This window comes from Lissotriton vulgaris, chromosome 12 (genome assembly GCF_964263255.1).
Source record: "Lissotriton vulgaris chromosome 12, aLisVul1.2, whole genome shotgun sequence".
Classification (NCBI taxonomy): domain Eukaryota; kingdom Metazoa; phylum Chordata; class Amphibia; order Caudata; family Salamandridae; genus Lissotriton; species Lissotriton vulgaris.
The window spans coordinates 780,395,163-780,416,955 of NC_141700.1; positions in this window are offsets into that span (position 1 = coordinate 780,395,163).

Consider the following 21,793-nt stretch of genomic DNA (forward strand, 5'->3'; position numbering starts at 1 on the left):
CTTGCGCATGCGTTCTCCTGACACACTCTCTTCCGCCAACCATGCTTTTGCCAACCACGTCTCCCGTGGATCGGCAGGCATGACACCGGGTGAGCTCCTGTAGGCTCGAGTTTGTCTGCCTATTACCTTCGGCAACCACTGTAGTAAGCTCATGCATGCTATCTGCCATTGTGCTGTTGTTATTTGCCTGCTTTGCGATCTGGAGATTAATACTGCCGATGTGTCTTCACTGCAGGCGCTGCACACGTACCATCTGTGACTCCACGCCTCCATATACATTTGGAGCCTGCTCCTCATGGGCAGAAATACGTGCCCTTGGCCTGTGCCATCTGACCGGTTGGACCTGTGCTTGTGGTGGAGGTGGTGTTGCAACATAAGGCTGCCTGGAGCCTGTAGTGGGTGCAGGAGTCAGCTCGGCCTCCATTGTGTGCAGTGAGGGGACATCAGGGGACATCTGCCCTGCATTTTTGGTGTTGGGGATGGTGTGAATGCAGGGGCCACAGGAGTCTCTACGCCGGTCTCAGCAGGTGTCTCTGAGATGTGAAGCAGGTCACTATCTTTGGAGTCATCCTCCACTGCATCTGTGAGATGAAACCGTGCAATGTTATATTTGGTTATTCCTACAATTATTGTACATTTGGCAAACTTTGTTCTGATTAAATCACTGACTACAAACACTGGCTGCCATGCAGTGTTGGTGTTTTTTGCTTGCAATAGTTGCTTTTGAATGCCCACTTGGCTGACATGGCTACAACTCCCATGATGCATTTGGTGTATGAGGGTAAACGTGGCCTGGAGTTTGAACTGTACACTGGGATTTGCCAGGGGGGATGTGCACAATTATACATTACACAGAGGAATAACGCTAGCATGCATCTTACCTTGTGGGGTACTTGCTGCGCCGGATGTGTCCAGCTGAGTGACTCCAACGACTGCCTCAGGCTGGATTGTAGCCTCGACACGGTCCTCTGGGGCTGTGTTGGTGGGTGCAGTCGATGGTACCCCGCCTGTGGAACCTGCTTCCTTCAGCCTTTCGGCTATGCGCTCTTTGGCACATATCCTGAGGTTATATCACCTTTTCTTCAAGCCATCAATGCTGCGGTGTGTGACTCCCACAGCATTCACTTTTGCCTTGATGCAAACCCATATCTTTCGCTTCTCTGCCTCAGGCACTTTCGGGGACAATTTGCCAAATAGTTTATCATGGCTTCTGCTGACCTCCTCAATTAGATATTCCACTTCCCTTTCAGGCAACTTCATTTTCCTCTTCCTGGGCGTGGCACTCTCCCCTGATGTTGTTTTGGCCATCCTGTGTCTGGCAAGATAGCTAGATAAAGTTTTGGAAGTTGTTCAGCTCTGCTTCAGTACTCTGCCTCCTCCTCTGAACTCCTCAGGGCACTGAATGAAGCATGGGCTGGCTGACTTCCTGGTTGTGATGTCATCAGCCTACCTCCAATGCGACGCGCTTTTTGCGATTTTCGCTCATAGAGATCTCGCAAATAGCGATCTCGCAAATAGCGCGTTCACTATTTGGATTTTTCAGCTTCAGCGCCTCGCAATTCGGAACTCACTATTTTGCGATTATTTGAGAATCGCTATTTATTCGCGATTCTCTTCATGCATTCTGGATAGCAATTTTTTATTTGCGATTCCTTAATTATCGCAAATAGGAAATCGCTCTTTTGTGTTTTGATGCATGTGCCTGATAGCTCTATGCACGTGGTAAATCCACGCTCCTTGTTATTCCCCTGGTGGCCGGTGACAGGTGCAGACGGCAAAGGCCCCCACAGTGCGTCATTACTGTGCGACTCTGATGCGTAGGTCGCGATTACTGAGGTTATTCACCATTCCTCAAAAAGGTTCATTTTTAGTTCTGGACTTGGAATTGCCAATCTGTTTTGGAGACTCAAATTATGTTGGTTATGCCCAAAAGGAGGAGCAGTGGTATTACCCATGATGCTCTGTCTGGGGCACGAGGGGGCTCAGGGAAGGTGGATTGGATAGCAGGACAGAGTACCACATCTGTCCCTGAATCCAGATCACTCCATATGTGGCAAGTGTGTAAATTTTCCAGTTCTTATATCTCCTTAAACATGCATGTTTGAAGGCGCCCTTTCTACTGACTGAGAGTACAGCAGGGGACAGATTAAATGTCAGTTACTCGCAGGATCCTCCGCCTCCTAATTTCTTGATACAATATTGAAATGTACCAATTTCGATACACGCAGGCCTGAGCCCTAATCCCGGCTCCCTGCCAGCGCATAGTGTGACTGTAGCCAAAGCTCTGTATCAGTAACCAAAGTGTTAATATTTATACTGCCCCACTAACGTGTTGCTATCCCCTCCTCCTTTCATTGTGTTTTTTTGCTCAGGTGGTTTCAACCAGACCCCCTGCAAACATAAGAAGGACCGCCAAAACTTCTTGAAACTAGATTGACAGGGTGTGTGAGCTCAGCTTGACCCTCCGGAGAATGCTGATTGGTGGAGGGAAGGCCGAGGTGCATCCACAGAGCGCGAAGCCTGTTGTGCTCCCAGGACATCTGTTGATTCGCCTCATAAGCATTTAAAAGTCCCCGTATGTTAATGAGAAGCAGTCTCTCTGGGTGCTCAGCTGCCAAGCGGCGGCTAATGTGCCCGCTAATTGGGGCCTCTGCTGCCACCCAGTGGGTGTGAGAGGCTATTATTCACACGTTGCCACATTAGCAGCCATGCAGAACACCCCTTACTTCTCTCAGCCCTTCCCAGTTCTTTAGATGCAATGTGACAGCGCGCGGCGCCTGGAGGCGATGTGCAGAGGATCAGAGGGTTGGGTGGCGCCCCTCCCTCCGGGGAGAGGGGCGAGGAGCGGCTCTGGGCGAGCCTGGAATCGGGGAGCAGATGGCACTGGACTGGCCCCCCAAGGGGGAGACGTGTGATGTGTACAGCGTCCTGCAAGCACCGCGGTGGGTGCACTCCGGCTGCCTGCGGGCAGAGAATCAAGAGGGGCAGAGAGGCTGAGAGGGGATTGAGAGAACTGGAGGCAGACAGAGAGAGAGAGAGAGAGAGAGAGAGAGAGAGACGAGGAGACAGAGCGAAATACGAGAGATGGGAGGACCAGGAGAGAAGCAAGAAAGCCGATGGAGAGAGAGCGAGGTAACAGGCAGCAAGAGAGAGGGGACACGAGAGATGTACTGAGAGAGAAGATAGAGGTACAGAGAGGATGCAACTGGCCACGCCCCACACACAGCCACATGGAGGGGTCAGCATCCTAGTGTTGCTCCCCTTTTAAGATGGGAGCTGAGCACGTGGGAATAAAGTTGTGATGAGAGGTGCACTCCCTTATCTGGAATATCTTATTTAACTTCTTAACTGAAAAAAAAACAAATCAAAGCATCAAAGAAATATTAAGAACAGGTACCATGGGGCGCATTAGGATGGCGGGCGGAGCGACCCCGCCAGGCCGGCGGTAGCCTCCGCCGGCCTGGCGGGGGCGATCCGCCCGCCATCCTACCCTGAATGACCCCTGTAGTGTTGGTGCTTTATTAGCCTTAGGCAGGCCAGGCTATCGCCCAGTCGCGTGCGCAGGGGCAGGACGCGCAGCAACAGCGGCTCAGGGTCACACCTCACGATAGTCGGAAGTGACGTGCACGAGCGCACGCCCCCCATTTATTCAGCCCCTCAGGCCACGCCTGGCCTGCGGATGTGTGGGTGCGTGTACGCGCAACGACTAGAACGTATACAGCACTACATCCCTATCCAACTATATAAACTTTGCACAGAGTCCAAAATGTTCAGCACAACAGGGTTCATAGTTCAAGATATGTCGCTCTGTACTTGCGTGTCCCTTGGTGGTCGCTTCAGGGTCTTAGCTGACAGGCATAGTCTTTTAATTTCTGACTTGGAGATGGATTGGGTCGCAGGTTGTACCTCGGGCCGTTATCTCAGCCGCGTCCCATGGCGCGAGGCAGGTCCCTGATGGGGGTTGACGTGGCTGGGAGTCCGCACCCTGGTTCAGGCTCCGCCTCCCGGGTTCCTACTGATGAGTCGTTCTCATTCTCGGGTGGTGTGACTCTGGGCAACTCACTGTCGCCCTCAGTGGCTTCTAGATTTTGTCTCGGTCCCGGGGAAACCACCTTGAACCAGGACGTGTTCCACGGTACTTCCTCTCCCTCTTTTCTTGCAGTCACCATGGTACCCTTCGTGGCAGTCACGGTCCATGGGCCTGGTTCGTAGTAGGTCTGGAATTTCCCCCCAGGGCGTCTGTTTCGTATGACCACCTGAGCTCCTGGGTACAGCCTCCTTGGTGTGGCCCTCCGGCGCCGGCTCGCTCGCTGGTTGTTTTGTCGCCTCCGTTCCTGGGCATCGTCCATGTTGCTCACCTCCGGCACCACTCCTGGCGCGGCAGGAAGGGGGTCTCTGCGTTGGCCTTGGAACATGAGGGCCCACGGGCTCCGCTGAGTGGTGCAGTGAGGGGTTCCTCGATACTCCCATAGGAATTCATGTAGTCTCAGTTCAGGGTCGGCTTGCTCGACCACCGCTATCCGGAACATCTTATTGAGTGTTCGCATAAACCTTTCTGCTTCCCCATTGGCTTGTGGCCATTGGGGTGTGATGCGACGGTGTGTGATGCCCCGGGTCTTTAGGAATGTGGCGAACTCCGCGCCCTGGAACTGTGGTCCATTGTCGCTCCATAGTTCCTCAGGGTATCCGAACATGGAGAACATCTTTTCTAGCGCCGGCCCCACGTGCGTGAAGGCTTTGGAGGTGACTCTCTCGACTAATGGGTATTTGGAGTATGAATCGATGGCCACCACAGTATGTCCTTCTCCCGGGAAGCTCCCGAAGTCTATGCTGACTTTTGTCCATGGGGTCATGCAAGCTTCTTCTGTGATTATCGGGGCCGGTCGCTCTGGATCGCTCGTCAATTGGCAGGACATGCAGTTTTTCACGTAATCTTCCACCATTGTCTCTAATTCAGGGAACCACACTTTCTCCCGCATGCGCGCTTTCATCTTCGTGGCGCCTTGGTGGTCGCCATGAGCAAGTTGAGTGGCGCGGTGTTTGAGGCTCTGCGGTATCACCAGGCGTGATCCCCTTAACAGCACACCATCTTCTGTGGCACTGAGTTCATGCCGGACATGCCAGATCTTCGTGAGGGCCTCACTGTCTGCTGCATTCCAGGTGTTTGGGGGGTGTAAGTAGTTGGCCCAGGACCCTTCCTGGACAGCCTACAGTGACCTCATGTAGGTATTGTCCTCGGCAGCTGCTTCCTTGATCTCGTCAATCGTCATGCATTGCGGACAGGAGGTCAATGCTACCCATTGGGCGAACTCCTCGCAGTCGTCATCTGTGGACACCGGTTCGGGTGGCAACGGGTATCGCGACAAGTAGTCAGCAGGGTTTTTGGCCCCTGGTCGATATACCACCTCCATTCCATACGACTGGAGTTGAATCACCCATCTCTCAATGCGTGGTGGCGGATGCGGGGCAGTTCCTTTGAAGAGGGGTACCAAAGGCTGGTGGTCTGTGACCATAACGAACGAATGTCCTTGCAAGTATAGGTGGAAGTGGCTGCAAGCCCATTTGATTGCCAAGGCTTCCCGCTCAATTTGGGCGTACCTGGTCTCAGTTGGGGTCAAGGCCTTGCTGGCAAAGGCTAGTGCTGTCCATTGGTCGGGCTCGTGCTCCTGGGTCAGGACTGCTCCCAGGCCCACCGGGCTGGCGTCCACGATCACTTCGGTGCGTTTGGCAGGGTCAAAGTAGGATAGTGTTGCATTCTCCAGCAGAGCATCCTTGATTCCCTGGAATGCTTCGTTTTCTTTCGGGCCCCACTGCCACGTGGCGTCCGTTTTGGTCAGGGCCCGTAGCGGTTCACTTCGGGTGGCCAGGCCTGGTATGAACCGGCCACAGTAAGTTGCCATCCCGAGGAAGCTTCTCACCTCCGTTGGTGATCTTGGTGCTGGGGCGTGTTTTATGGATCTGGACTTTCTCGGGTCAATCTGGATTCCCTCCTGATTAAACACGTAGCCAAAGAATTCAATGGAGGATTGAAAGAATTGACATTTGTCCTTGTGGAGTGTCTCTCCATACGTGCTTACTCTCTTCAGGACATCCCTGAGATGTTTGTTGTGCTCAGGCGCGGTGGCAGAGTGAATTAGAATGTCGTCACTGACATTTATTACCTCCGGCAATCCCGACAGGAGATCTCTGATCATATTTTGGAACACCTCCGCCGCTGAGGAGATACCAAAATTAAGGCGTTTGTAGCGCCGGAGACCCAGATGAGTGCTGAACTTCGTAATGAAGCGGCTTTCCTCGGCAAGGGGTAACTGATGATATTCAGCGTTGAGATCGATTTTTGAGAACCATTTCGATCCGTTTACGTCAGCCACTATATCATCCATTGTGGGCGTTAGATGTCTTTCCCTCCTGATGGCCGTGTTTGGCAATCGCATGTCAATACATAGGCGAATTTCGCCCGGTTGCTTGGGCTTTTCTACAATGACCATGGGCGAGACCCACGGCGTGGGTCCCGTCACCTTTTCGATAACCCCAAGGTTCTCTAGCTTTTCAAGTTCCTTTTCCACCAGCGGGCAGAGGTGGAACGGTATCCGGCGGTGGCGCAGTGCTGTGGGGGAGACAGACTTATCAATGTGGAGTTTGATCGGTTCACATTTTATGCACCCTAATCCTTTGAACAGTTCAGGAAAACGCTCCAGCAGTTCATCCACTTGGTGGGCACGGATACGATTAGCGAATGCTATCAGTTTTAAGTCTTCCGCCGTGTGGCTGCTTAGTAGGGTATCGGCTTCCCGGTCAATTATGTGGACTGTTGCCATGATTTCCGACTCGTCCGCCCTGATAGGTATTATTATTTTTCCTTTGAGGGGTAGCAGAGTGTCTGCCCCATAGGCAAAAATTCTTGTTTTGGAGCGTAGGACCTCAGGCCGTGGGCGCAGTTTGTTGAACTGTTGCAGTCCCATGACATTGACGGTGGCACTCGTGTCAATGATAGCTTTCACTTCATTCTGCCCCATTTTTACCACACAAGTTGGTTGTGGCCGTCGTCTTAGTTTAAGTTCTCGGGCGAATGAGATGACATATGCTTCCTCATCTTCCGAGTCCGAATCATCGTAGATCGTGGGTAGGTGCCTTTCCGTCCTCTCCGGGGGTGGGTCAGTTAGTGATAACTGGCGGACACGTTTGGTGGGTGTCCACGCCTTTTTGGTGTTCTTGGGCTGACTTCTCCTGCGGCAAACCGATGCGAAGTGGTTTGGGATCCCAAAATTCGCGCATGTCTGTCCCTGGGCCGGGCAGTTCTTAGCTGCATGGGGTTCATGGCCGCAGTACCCACAGCGGGCTTGAGGTGAGTTTCTCCGGTATCCCTTGTGTGCCTGGCCACGTGGCCGGGGTCGCACGGCGTCTGCACGTTCCACTTTGACGGTTTCCGTTTTAATGGGGGCTTTGTGTAAGGCCTGTTCCATGGCCGTCGTCCTGACATCTGAGAGCTCGTGGGATCTGGCCAGGATAAGGATGTCTTCTAGAGAAATCCCTGGTTTGCGTAGGATTTGTCCTCTTAGCGTTTTATCCCGACATCCCTGTATAAGTTGTCTCCTTATGGCCCTCGGTTGGTCCTCGTCTGTGGAACTGGCTAGCTCCCTGACACGGGTGTGGAACTGGTCCATTGACTCTCCGTCGCGCTGACGTGCTTGCCCCAACTTGAATACCTCAAAGTCTACATTCAACTGGGGATCAAAATGTCCGTTGAGAGCGGCAACAGCTGCCGTGTAACTATCGGCCGCTCCCGTGTTAGGAAGGTGTTTGAAAAGTCTAAAGATCTCATCCCCTGCGTAGTGAAGTAGTAATGACCTTTTCACAGCTTCGTCCGTTTCTCGCGTAACCACAAAGTAGTTCTCCAGTCGTTCAAGCCAAATCTTCCAACGTGGCGAGGCCGTGGATGGGTCTATGGCTTCGCTGAAGGGCGGCAGTACCCCGGCTGCAGCATGTTGGAATGGGATATTGATGACAGGCGCAGGTGCATCGGCGTCCCCCATGGCAGGAACCCTCTAGAAGTGGAGAGCCCTTAGCTGGAATAGTCCCCTCCCAGGCTGCGGTAGCGCGAGTACCTTGGTCTTCTGGATTGCGCCCTTCTTCCTTCCTTTTTCGGCATCCTCGTGGCCACAGTGCAAAGTCGTCCACCTGCTCCTCGTGGTTTTCGGCCAGCCAGTGATGGGGAGGAGTGTGGCCCTTCCTTGACCACCTGCCAGCTCACTTGTGCTCCAGTAAATTCCACTCCAGCAGCGAGAGAGAGCCTCTAGGCCTCAGCAGGCCGAGAAAACGCATTGCACGCGAGATGCGTGAGACTTGGCATGGCCTTCTTTCCTTCCGCGCACGCGAGATTTGTGCAGAATGGCCAGGTGTCACAGCAGCGTGGGCCACGCGGGATGCGTGACAAACAACACCTCGTCGCCGTAACCGGTGACGGAGAGGCGGCGGTGCAGGCAATCCCCTCGGACCAGCAGGGGGGAAAAATCCAGGCCCCAGCCAGGGGGGTTAGTGAGGCGGAGCGCGCCGGCTCCGACAGCGCAGGAGCAGCAACCAGGACACACGCGGTAGGCACCGCGGAGGAGAGCAGGCAGCTCCCTCGAGTCACTGGTGTGCAGGCGAGGGTTGGGCCCCCTCCGCTCGTCGCCAATGTAGTGTTGGTGCTTTATTAGCCTTAGGCAGGCCAGGCTATCGCCCAGTCGCGTGCGCAGGGGCAGGACGCACAGCAAGCAGCGACTCAGGCTCACACCTCACGATAGTCGGAAGTGACGTGCACGAGCGCACGCCCCCCATTTATTCAGCCCCGCAGGCCACGCCTGGCCTGCGGATGTGTGGGTGCGTGTACGTGCAACAACTAGAACGTATACAGCACTACAACCCCCGCCATATTAGCATGGCGGGGGGTACCGCGCCGGACGGAAAGACCGTCCGCCGATTTTCCGCCCGGTCACCTTGCGGCCGGGGCGGAAAAGGGTTTATATGGTGGCGGTGTCTGTTGACATGATGGTCATTTGTGAATGCCATTCCGTGGTGGCAATGCCGCCACGGAAAGGCATGCGGAGTCCCTTGGGGTGGGGGGTGCACATGAGGGGTACCTATGGTACCCCCCTGCATTTCAATGCACAACATGACAGGCACCTCGCAGTGCCTGTCATGTTGTGCATTGAAATGCACAACGTGCATTTTTAGCATTGCGGTGGGCGATGCTTTCAGCACCGCCCGCCGCAATGCTAAAAATGCGGGAAGCGCCCACCACTTTGGCGGGCGCATCCTAATATGTACAACGGGACTCCCGCCCTTGTGGCGGGTGGTCCCATTCACCGGTAGAATGACGGGCGGACAAAGTCCGCCCGTCATCCTAATGGGGGCCCTAGTCTCATCAGGGTACAACAGTAGGCACGCGCAAATGCCAACATTGTGCGCACTGTAACAATGTGATAGTGAGCAATAAAATCCCTCATCCTAGAACCGGTGAAACAGTAACAGTGCATCATTCAGCTCATTGTAACTACATGAACGTCATCTACTGCATCACATGTCCTTGTGGCCTGTTATATATTGGCAAAACGGAGGGGAAAGTCAAAACCAGAATAATTGAACACAAAGTACCATCCGCAATGATATCGTCATAACGTTTCACAACTGCGCTTTCTGGTGCTGGAAGTACTATCAGTCAAAGACAGGGTAGATTTGAACTAAACAGTTTTACAATGAGAGATCTTTTGGATTAAGAGGTTCAACACTATAACCCCAAAGAGTCTGAACGACAAATTAGATACGAGCTGTTTTTTGTAAACAAACCTGTGTCGGGTTGGGTTGGTTCTAGACTCCCATGACACAGATAGGTCGAATCTCCACACAGAGTTGTTGCAAATAGGTGGGACAGATTCTGTCTTGAAGATACGTTGTTTACGAGCACCAAGCATTGTTCATGATATATTTAATGTAATTTTTGAACAAAGTATCTGAAAGAATGACATGAACAATAACAAATAACAATGTGGTTTGTTTATATAAACAACTTGGTGGATATGTATTTTTATTATGTACATTCACGCGACACATCGACGTGCAGAGTGACTAGGGAGTGCAGAGTGACTAGGGAGTGCAGAGTGACAAGGGAGTGCAGAGTGACTAGGGAGTGCTAGGGAGTGCAGAGTGACTAGGGAGTACTAGAGAGTGCAGAGTGCTAGGGAGTGCAGAGTGCTAGGGAGTGCAGAGTGACTAGGGAGTGCAGAGTGACTGGGGAGTGCTGAGTGACTAGGGAGTGCAGAGTGACTAGGGAGTGCTAGGGAGTGCAGAGTGACTAGGGAGTGCTAGGGAGTGCTAAGGAGTGCAGAGTGCTAGGGAGTGCAGAGTGCTAGGGAGTGCAGAGTGACTAGGGAGTGCAGAGTGACTGGGGAGTGCTGAGTGACTAGGGAGTGCAGAGTGACTAGGGAGTGCTAGGGAGTGCAGAGTGACTAGGGAGTGCTAGGGAGTGCTAAGGAGTGCAGAGTGCTAGGGAGTGCAGAGTGACTAGGGAGGGCTAGGGAGTGCTAGGGAGTGCAGAGGGACTAGGGAGTGCTAAGGAGTGCAGAGTGACTAGGGAGTGCTGTGGAGTGCTAAGGACTGCATAGTGACTGCAGAGATTAAGCTAATGGCAATGTAAATTACAATGCCATTTATTTATCTGTTTTCAAAACCAACACATAAATACAAATGTTGTCATTTACAATGCCAATAGCTCTAACTTTTCCAAAGGCGAAACCATTGCATTGTAAATGCTTGTTCTCCTTCTCATACCCTACAGGTCAATGGCTGATACTCCCACCAAGCCTTTGATGTTCCAGTATTCTTTGCTGCTTCAATCGAATAGGGCATGCAGTAAAGAAGTCAGCATAAAGTCTGAAATAACCATAAATATTCATAACATCTCTCCATACACAGAACCTCAAGTATGTTTAGTCTTTCTTTCTATACAGTAGCTCTACAAAGGAAGAGTACATACACATTATTTTTGCTACAGCAGTGTAGTATTATTGCCCTGAACATTTAATTAGTTTAAGTTGTGATTGGAATTTACCTGTGGATTAGGTATTATGAACTGAATAGATTTGCCAGGAATATTTATATTGCTTTTTTTAAATTATTTTAATGGGTTACATTGTTGATTTTCTTCTTTCGATGTACAGTTGTTTTAATTAATCAAACATTAAATAAACGAATAGAAAGATGAACTTGCCCGCTCTAATTGAGGGTATCCATGGTGTAGAATGTAGTGCTCAAGGCCAGGTGAAGTGGGAAGAAGGGGTTCCCAGGTCCGTATCAGGCGACCCCTCACGCTCCATGTGTCTTCATAGGTCTCTTGTGTGTCTCAGACGTTACGCCATCAAGACAAGAGTGAACAGCATCAGGGACAGATCAGTGCTTAATTGGAGCCGGTAGTTTCTGGTACTCAGCACCAGCATTTCATCATCAACACCGGTGCTTTTTATGAACACCAGTTAACGGCAAATTTATTTACAGGGAGATTAAGGGCCAGATGTATCAAGGCCTTTGTGAGTCGCAAACGGCCGATTTGCATTTTTTCATATGTATGAAAAAATCGCAATTTAAGGAATCGCAATTATTTGCGATTCCTTACTTTGCCATAGCATTTATGGAATCGCAAATTTTGCGATTCCCTAAATGATATGTATGACACATTTTGAAATTGCGATTTTGATTTAAGAAATCGCAAATTACCACCAACTTGTACTTGGCGGTAATTTGCGATTTCTTTTAAAAATGCACTATTTGGCATTTGTGAGTGTGGCATGTGACACACATACATGCCCATAGGGTATGTATGTGTGCCACATGCACACACATGTAAATTTCAGGGGTGCAGCAGAGTGTCTTTGAGACACCCCTGCACCCTTGAAATAATTCTCAAATTGCGATTAGCAAATTGCGAATTCGCAATTTGAGAATTATTGCACTATCATTCCTATGGGCCTCCTGGCCCATAGGAATGCATTGGAAATTATTCTTTATTTGCGAATTCGCAGAATGCGAATTCGCAAATAAAGAATAATAAGGAATCGCTAAAAAATAGCGATTTTGTACATACATTCCATTTTTTCGAATTCAAAATAGCGATTCGCAAAAAATCGCTATTTAGAATTCGCAAAACGGAATCTTGATACATCTGGCCCAAGTGATTTGCCCAGAATCACAGGATGTTGAGCCGATGCCAAAACTCGAACCTGGTTCCACAGCTCCGAAGTCGGTCGCTCTGGCCATTATGCCACATCCTCTCCCCACTTTCGTGGTTAGTAATTGGTTCTCTTTTAGGAAACGCTAACAGAAGTAATGGGCTGGTGCAAGCTGCCTCCTGACGGGTGCCCAGGCACTTAATTTTTTACAAATTAACTACTGGGACAGATGAAAGGCTTGTTCTCCCAGGATCCCTCAGTGGAGCAGGAATAGACAACACAGCTGAGATTCCCACCCCCAGCCTCCATCACGAGTCCCCACTCCCTTTCTTCTCCTGAGTCACTGCGGTGACACCCGGGAACAACTAGAGTGAGTGGTTGTGGTGCTTGGAGGTGCGTTTCGGAGCGCTGCTGTCCTCAAGATAGACTCCTGTCTAAGTGAGCCAACATCAACGTCATTGTGCCGCCGGAGGTGGTATCTGACATTTTAGACAAGCAGCCGTAATATACACTGAGCCCCAGGGGCACGACGGGCATGTGCACCCCCTTTGTACTCCCCCCAGGCACTATGGTATTACAGAAGGGGCCACAGACGCTTGTGTTTCCCCTTCTATAATAGCGCCGGCACACATGTAGCGCCAACACTCTCATCAGAGGGCGTTCCCTCATTTGCATAGTTTCATTGTCCCATGCAAATGAGGGAATCACTTTACTTCTGGGCCTGCGCCGTATTAGTGATGGCGGCACAGAAGCAAATATGCCCTCAGTAAGCGCACCAAAAGTGTTCTTCCTAAAGGCAGCGCAACCCTTTGTGGGCGATAAAGGGGATCCTATGGAGTCACTCAATGCACCCGCCTGCAGGGGGATCTCTCTCGCCTCTTGAAAGGGCAGGCGGGTCGCCGTCTGCACTGTGAAACACGGAGCTACTTTGAAGCAACCTCTCCATATTTCACTTGAATGCAAGGGCAGCGCGAGTTCGCGGATGCCCTGGGGGTAGCACATTCTTTGTTATAGGGCGCACTGTTCCTGTTTGCGCACAGCGAACCTTCTGAAAGGTGCATCATTGCACAAAAAGGGAAAGAAAGGAGAAAAAACCCAACCACTGACAACCTGACCACCTTCAAAGACGCCACCCGCAAACACCACCAATTGATCCGATCCACCAAGAAATCTGCATTCAAGGATCGACTCGACAACAACGCCCACAACAGCAAGGAACTATTCAACATCGTCAAAGAATTTACCAACCCCACTGCCGGCTCCAACGACATCACTCCCTCCCAAGAACTCTGCGACTCTTTATCCTCTTTCTTCCACAACAAAATCGCCGACATACATAACAGCTTCAAAAACCAGACCGACCAACAAACCACTCCACCCACCTCCGAACCAAAACAGCACTCTCACAACCTTTACGCCTGGAACCCAATCACTACAGAAGACACCATCCGCCTGATGAACTCCATCCACTCAGGCTCACCAACCGACCCATGTCCCCACCACATCTTCAACAAAGCAGACTCCATCATCGCACCCCATCTCCGCGATGTCATCAACTGCTCCCTCAACTCCGCAACCTTCCCGGAAAGCTGGAAACATGCCGAACTCAGCGCCCTCCTGAAGAAACCCACAGCAGACCCCTCGGAACTTAAGAACTACCGCCCCATCTCACTACTCCCTTTCCCGGCCAAAGTCATTGAGAAAGCCGTCAATAATCAGCTTGCCACCTTCCTCGAATACAACAAATCACTCGACCCATCACAATCCGGCTTCCGAGCCAAAGACAGCACCGAAACCGCACTTATCGCAGCTACAGACGACATCCGAACACTACTGGACAACAGAGAAACAGTTGCCCTCATCTTACTTGACCTCTCAGCAGCCTTCGACTCAGTCTGTCATAGCACCCTCATGCAACGCCTCAGCAACGTCGGAATACAAGGAAAAGCTCTGGACTGGATCATCTCGTTCCTCGCAGGAAGAACCCAGAGAGTCCGCCTCCCCCCATTCAAATCAGAGGCCACCGAAGTCATCTGTGGCGTACCTCAAGGATCATCGCTTAGTCCCACTCTCTTCAACGTATACATGAGCCCCCTCGCATCCATCGCGCGACAACACAACCTCAACATCATCTCTTACGCAGACGACACCCAGCTGATACTCTCCCTCACCAAAGACCCTAACACCGCCAAAACCAATCTACACGAAGGAATGAAAGATGTAGCCGAGTGGATGAAGAACAGCCGTTTAAAACTAAACTCGGACAAAACGGAAGTCCTCATTTTAGGATCATCCCCCTCTGCCTGGGACGACTCATGGTGGCCTCCAGCCCAGGGAACCGCACCCATACCTACTGATCACGCGCGTAACCTGGGTGTCATCCTGGACTCCTCCCTCTCTATGACCAGACAAGTCAACGCCGTCTCATCCTCATGCTTCAACATCCTACGCATGCTCAAAAAAATATTCAGTTGGATCCCCACCGAAACAAGAAAGACAGTCACCCACGCACTGGTCACTAGCCGACTGGACTATGGAAATACTCTTTACGCCGGAACCATAGCACCCTCATGCAACGCCTCAGCAACGTCGGAATACAAGGAAAAGCTCTGGACTGGATCATCTCGTTCCTCGCAGGAAGAACCCAGAGAGTCCGCCTCCCCCCATTCAAATCAGAGGCCACCAAAGTCATCTGCGGCGTACCTCAAGGATCATCGCTCAGTCCCACTCTCTTCAACGTATACATGAGCCCCCTCGCATCCATCGCGCGACAACACAACCTCAACATCATCTCCTACGCAGACGACACCCAGCTGATACTCTCCCTCACCAAAGACCCTAACACCGCCAAAACCAATCTACACGAAGGAATGAAAGATGTAGCCGAGTGGATGAAGAACAGCCGTTTAAAACTAAACTCGGACAAAACGGAAGTCCTCATTTTAGGATCATCCCCCTCTGCCTGGGACGACTCATGGTGGCCTCCAGCCCAGGGAACCGCACCCATACCTACTGATCACGCGCGTAACCTGGGTGTCATCCTGGACTCCTCCCTCTCTATGACCAGACAAGTCAACGCCGTCTCATCCTCATGCTTCAACATCCTACGCATGCTCAAAAAAATATTCAGTTGGATCCCCACCGAAACAAGAAAGACAGTCACCCACGCACTGGTCACTAGCCGACTGGACTATGGAAATACTCTTTTCGCCGGAACCACAGCCAAACTACAGAAAAAACTCCAACGCATCCAAAACGCCTCAGCCAGACTCATACTGGACATCCCCCGTCATACCCACATTTCCGGTCACCTGAAAGACCTCCATTGGCTTCCCGTAAACAAGAGAATCACATTTTGTCTCCTCACCCACGCACACAAAGCCCTCTACGACCTAGGTCCAGAATGCCTCAACAAACGACTATCCTTCTACACACCCACCCGCCAACTACGATCATCCAATCAAGCCCTCGCCGCAATTCCGCACATCCATAGATCCACCATGGGAGGAAGATCCATCTCCTACTTAGCGGCCAAGACTTGGAATTCTCTCCCCACTCACCTCCGTTCTACACAGAACCACCTCTCTTTCAGAAAACAGCTAAAAACCTGGCTTTTCGATAAATAATGCACCGCTCATCCCCTCAAGCGCCTTGAGACCCTCTGGGTGAGTAGTGCGCTGTACAAATTCTTGAACTTGAACTTGCATAATATGGCCCCAGCAGTTCTTCAACTGTGGCCCGTGGACCCCTGTGGGTCGGTGACACCTACTCAGGGGGTTCTCGACTGTTGAGAAAATTACAAAATAAGTGCAGGATAATAAATTATAAATAAAATGTTGCCTGTGAATCAAATTAAATAAACATATTTTGTGTATTTTTCATATAAACATATTTCTGTATTTTTGAGTCTTGTGCTTAAGCTCAACTCATAGACATTGTTTAGGACGGGGTCCCTGGTAACAGTGAGGACTCTGTTAGGATCCCCCAGTTCCAGTAATGATTCAGTTGGGGTCCGCAGAAGTCAAAAGTTTAAAAATGGATGTTTGAGACCCGTTTGAGGGCGGCCAGTGTGCCTTTTCACCAAAGGAGGGCCAGAACATCCATAAAATATGCAGGACTTTTGTATAGGATATCCTTTCCCATGTCCGGCGGGGCTGGACCAGAGTCACTCACAAGCTTGGCGTACATTCTATTTGAATGAATCTACACCGGCTCTTGGGCATTTCCAGAGCCACTGATCTGCTGGAGAGAATAGCTTTGTGGCTTAAGGTGACTTCTTCAGAGAACTTGGGGGCATATTAACAAGAAAATTATCGCTGACCGCTGTTAGCGTTAAAAAATATATCGCCGGCTATCCCTGGCGATAATCGCCATGGTAGAGCAGTATTATCTACACTGAGCGCCATGGCGATAAAAAAATACAGAGATAGCAAGAATATCGCCGTTTTACATTGAATAACGCAGGATTTCCAGCAATATTCAATGAAAAACTGTGATAACCTTGGTGATAGTGACTGTGGTTGCAGTCACATAACCCACCTCCCATTACAGGTATCCCTAAGTCTGAAAATGAGCACACTTTAAAAAGCAGCGTTAACCGTGGTTAGCGCTGCTTTTTTTTTTTAATCTCTAAGAGGGTTAGCGTGAAGCTTGATAATAAGAGAAGTGTCGCTTAGCGACATTTCTCCTATTATTTTGCTCTGGAACGCCCCCTTTGCATCTCATTAGAGATGCAAAGGGAAGCGTAGAGAAAAAGGGTGCTAACATGCGATTTTGCATGTGAGCACCCTGTTGTTGATAGGGAGATCATTTTATCTCCGCTTTTTTGGCTTTTAAAGCCAGAAAAGCAGAGATAAATCCCTTGTTAATACGCCCCTTTGTTTCTTCAGCACAATCCCAGTTCCAATTAACACCCCTGCTGTGGAGCTCTGCCTCTACCCTACACATCAAAAACTCAAGACCCAGCTGACCTGACATAGCCTTTCACTACCCACAGGGCGGCAGTGCTGTCAGTGGGAATCCATGGGCACCTCTCAGCGCTGCTCCTACACTGTTAATGGGACAGAGCCCACACTTCTCAGCAGAGCTGCTAAGCTGTAATTGGGACAGATCAGGGGTCTCTCAACACGTCTGCAGGGCACTTAAAGGGACAAGCACCTGCTAAGCAGGACAGCTTTACATTGTAATCAGAATTAACTAGCATCTCTCAGCAGAAATGTCACCCTCTTAATAAAACAGTAGAATTCCTGGAAGACTGGAGCTCCTGTCTAAAAGCAGGTCATTAATGTCCTTATTAAAGGCAACTTTTTACATCTGCAATTACCTGTAATAAAGAACTGGCGGAGCTGCTCAGTTGTAATAAGTTATTACAGTTGAGCCAGAGCTTCCAGCCAGGTTTAAGGGCAGGTCACAGATTATAATTACAGCTGCAGTTTAAACAAGAAAAGGAACTAGGGGCCAGATGTAGGTAAATCACATTTACCGATTTTAAAATACCGAATATTACCGAATTTTACCGATTCGGTATTTCAAAATCGGTAAATGGGATGTAGGTACCAACATCTGGATTTTTTACCGATTCCTTAAAAATTCGGTATTTACCGATTCGGTACTGAAAACTACACGATTATGCCTGCTTGCGTAGTTCAGAGTAATTTTCGGACTAAGATCCCTACCTCAGAGCTCAAGCGGTTGCTGTCTGCCTCTGTTCGTGTTCTGTTGCATTTAGCGCTATTTTCTTTGCACAAAATGCATCCTGAGGTTCATTTTGGATGTGAGTGTGCCTTTTGGGCTAAGAAAGAAGCACTAAATGCTGGGTGCTGGTGGCCCACCGCCCTCGGAAACCCGCCAACACCCACAGACCACGCACGCAACCTGGGAATCATCCTGGACTCCGAGCTCACAATGGACCGCCAGAAAAACTCTGTCTCATCTTCCTGCTTCCACACCCTCCGCCTCCTTCGTAAGACCTTCAAATGGATCCCCCTCGAACACCGAAAGACAGTCACTCACGCCATGGTCACCAGCAGACTCAACTACGGCAACGCACTCTACGCCGGAATAAACAAAAACCTCATCCACAAGCTACAGAACATCCAGAACACCGCCGCAAGACTGGTCCTCAACCTGCCAAAACACTGCCACATCTCCCAGCACCTGTGCACACTCCACTGGCTCCCCATCGAAGCTAGAATCACCTTCAAGATGCTCACCCACGCACACAAGGCCCTCCACGGCACCGGACCAGCATACCTGAACAGCCGACTCAAATTCCACACACCCCAAAGGACCCTACGATCAGCCCAGATTTCCTACGCCGTGGTCCCTCGTACCAGAAAGACCAGATTGGGAGGCCGCTCCTTCTCCTTCCTCGCGGCCAAAGCATGGAACGCCCTTCCGCTCCACCTCAGACAGACAACATCGCTCCCCATCTTCGCAAGAAACCTCACAACCTGGCTCTTCGACAGACCCCCTCCTTGATGGAATGGAACCTGCACCCCCCTCCCCCCCACCCCTAGCGCCTTGAGACCCTCACGGGTGAGTAGTCGCGCTTTAATAAACTCCTGATTGATTGATTGATTGATTGATTGGGTTACGCTCCTTGTGTAATTCTGTGTAATTGTGGATAGTCTTGCTGTCTGATTGCAAATGACTTATTGGAATCATCTCGACAGTTGACCTACAAATCAACTCCGCCCATTGCTTACAATGACTGCATGTTTAGTCACTCAAATGTGCTTGCTTTTAGTTCAATAGCTTTGTTTTAGGCTCAAGGCATACCAGAGGCAAGCCTGTCTGCGCCCATCCACGCTCCGACCATGCATAGTGCCAGGAGAGGAAATGGAGACTCCATTATGGTACCAGTGAGAAGGAAGTTTACAAACAGTCCATGACAACTTATAAAGAGATAATTCATAAAGAAAAAACTTGCTTTTATACTACATCTATAGAAGCATCAAAAAATTCTTCCAAAGAACTATTTGCTACTGTGAGAAAGTTATCCAAACCCCCTGAGGTTGTAAACACTAATGCGAGCCAAAGGTTCTGCAACTCTTTGGCCACTTTCTTTCTGGACAAGATTAAGGCAGTATACAGCAATTTTTCAGGGACCCCTTCATTGGGACCAGTTCCCGCTCAGTGTCCACAGGCCACAGCTGACATCTTCAATGATATTCAAGAGACTACAACTGAATCCCTCAATATCATCTTTTTCACACTTGACTATTGATCAAGTTGAAAAATGTGCTTCTTCTTACCAAATCTGGTTCCCCCCTCGATCTATTGACAGAAACCTTTACCACACATTTTCTACTTTTTTTCAATCGAATGTTTGTTCCAGGTATTTTTCCCATTAAGTGGAAGTTAGTGTCACTTGTTCCACTTTTAAAAAAAAACGAATTTGAGCAACACAACCCTTAACAACTATTGCCCCATTTCCAGACCCTCTACCTGCAAAAATGTTGGCGAAAGCTCTGAATATAGAAATCTCAGATTTTGTTGAGAAGCTTGGGTATCTTGACCCTACCCAGTATGGGTTTAGGAAACATCACAGCACAGAATTGGCTCTGATAACAGCATCAGAACAGGTCAGGCAGATAATTGATGCAGGGGGAAATGTGGCTTTGGTGCTGTTATATGATACTGTCAATCATAAACAACTGCTAGATCGTCTTGGTGTAATAGGCATAAAAGGGAGAGCGTTGACATTACTTGAGTCATTCTTGATGGACAAACTAGGTCGATGAGAGGCAACATATAAGTACAAAGCAAAGTGTAAACATTCAATAAGACAACATATTCTAGTGCAATTATTCGTCTTTTATTTTCAGCTGTGCAATGTATGGAAATGATGAAACCAGCCAACGCGTTTCACCCATATATGGGCTTCTTCAGGGCAAAAGAATTATGTAGTGATAGAAAAGTTCTTCGGAGGCAGTCTCTAGGGCGGCGAAAATTGGCCATTCTGATTTAATAACGAGAAGCTCTCGAGTTGGAGGAGGATTCTCACAAGGTCAACAAGAGAATCACCTTCCGTCTCCTCACCCACGCACACAAATCCCTACACAACCAAGGCCCAGGATACCTCAACAGCCGCCTCAACTTCTATGCTGCCAAACGCCAGCTTCGATCGACCGGCCACGCCCTCGCCGCCGTCCCCCGCATCTGAAGAGCCACCACAGGGGGACGGTCCTTCTCCGACCTCGCCGCCAAGACATGGAACTCCCTCCCGACCCACCTCCGCCTGACCCCGGACCACCTTGCCTTCAGGAAGCAACTCAAGACCTGGCTGTTCGAGCAGTAGCGGACCCCCCTCCCCTAGCGCCTTGAGACCCTCTGGGTGAGTAGTGCGCTATATAAATGCTCTGATTGATTGATTGAGAGTACAACTGGTTTCCAGTGTGTAAAGCGACGTATCAATGGAGCCGTGTCCAGAGTGCGTCTTACAGTCAGTGTATCTGGCGTGAAAATTCTTGATGGATCATGAAAAATGTGTTGCCTTAGCCAACTTTAAGTCACCCACTTTTACACTCCCTTGTGGTGTTCCCCAGAGTTCATCACTGCGCCCAACCCTTTTTAATATCTGTGTAACCACCTCTGGCACAAATGATTCGATCTCTGGTTTCTCAGCGATTTCCTACACTGACGAAACACTAATTATAGTATCATGTGGCAAGCAACCCATCCGATACAGCCACACGGATTCACAACTGCGTACCTCAAGTCGGGCATTGGAAGGCTTCTAATTGTTTTAAGCCTAATTCCAATAAAACGAGGTCCTTTTTGGAAATAACATGTCCTTCTGGTCCCCTTCCTATTGGCCACAGGAGTTTGGCTCTCTCCCCACACCAGTAAGTAAAATGAAGAATTTGGGAGTTACCTTTGACTCCAAGCTCACTTCAGAGGGTCATGTTAACACCATTACCTCAGCCTCGTTCTACACATTAAAACTTCTCAGAATTTTTTTTTCGGTTTATCTCTCATAATCTTCAATAACTGGTCACCTCAATCCTGGTGGGGTCCTGGGCTGACTATTGTAATGATCTTTTTGTTATTATAAGCAAAAAATGTCTTATCAAAATTCAGATTGTGCAAAATGCTGCAGCTCGCTTGTTGTTTGGTATTCCCAAGCACAAGTCTGCGCCCAGACAACTTCACTGGCTTCCAGTGCAGAAATGCATTGACTTTAAGGCTGTTTGCATTGTTTTCAAAGCTGTACACGGTACAGGTCTGATTATTTTTAACGTAATTTCCGGTGGTACGTCCCAGCTCGGATGCTGAGGTCTACCTCTGCTTACAACCTTGTCGTTTCCAAGTTTAAAAAAGCCAGCTGGGGAATGGCAGAAGTTTCCTGGTGGGAAGCGCCAGACTCTGGACTCTCACCCTCTAGATCAAAATAAGGAAACCCAAGTGTTGGCTTTTAGAAAAGCATTAGAAACTTGGCTTTTCAATCTCTGATCTGATGGTTCGGCATCTGCGGTCTTTTTCTCCTTGAGTCAGTAAACGGTTTGCCGCAGCACTCTATAAAGTAAAGACGTTTTGTACAGTGACAATATACAAGCATGTTCCAGAGCACAAAATGACAGAAGTTAACA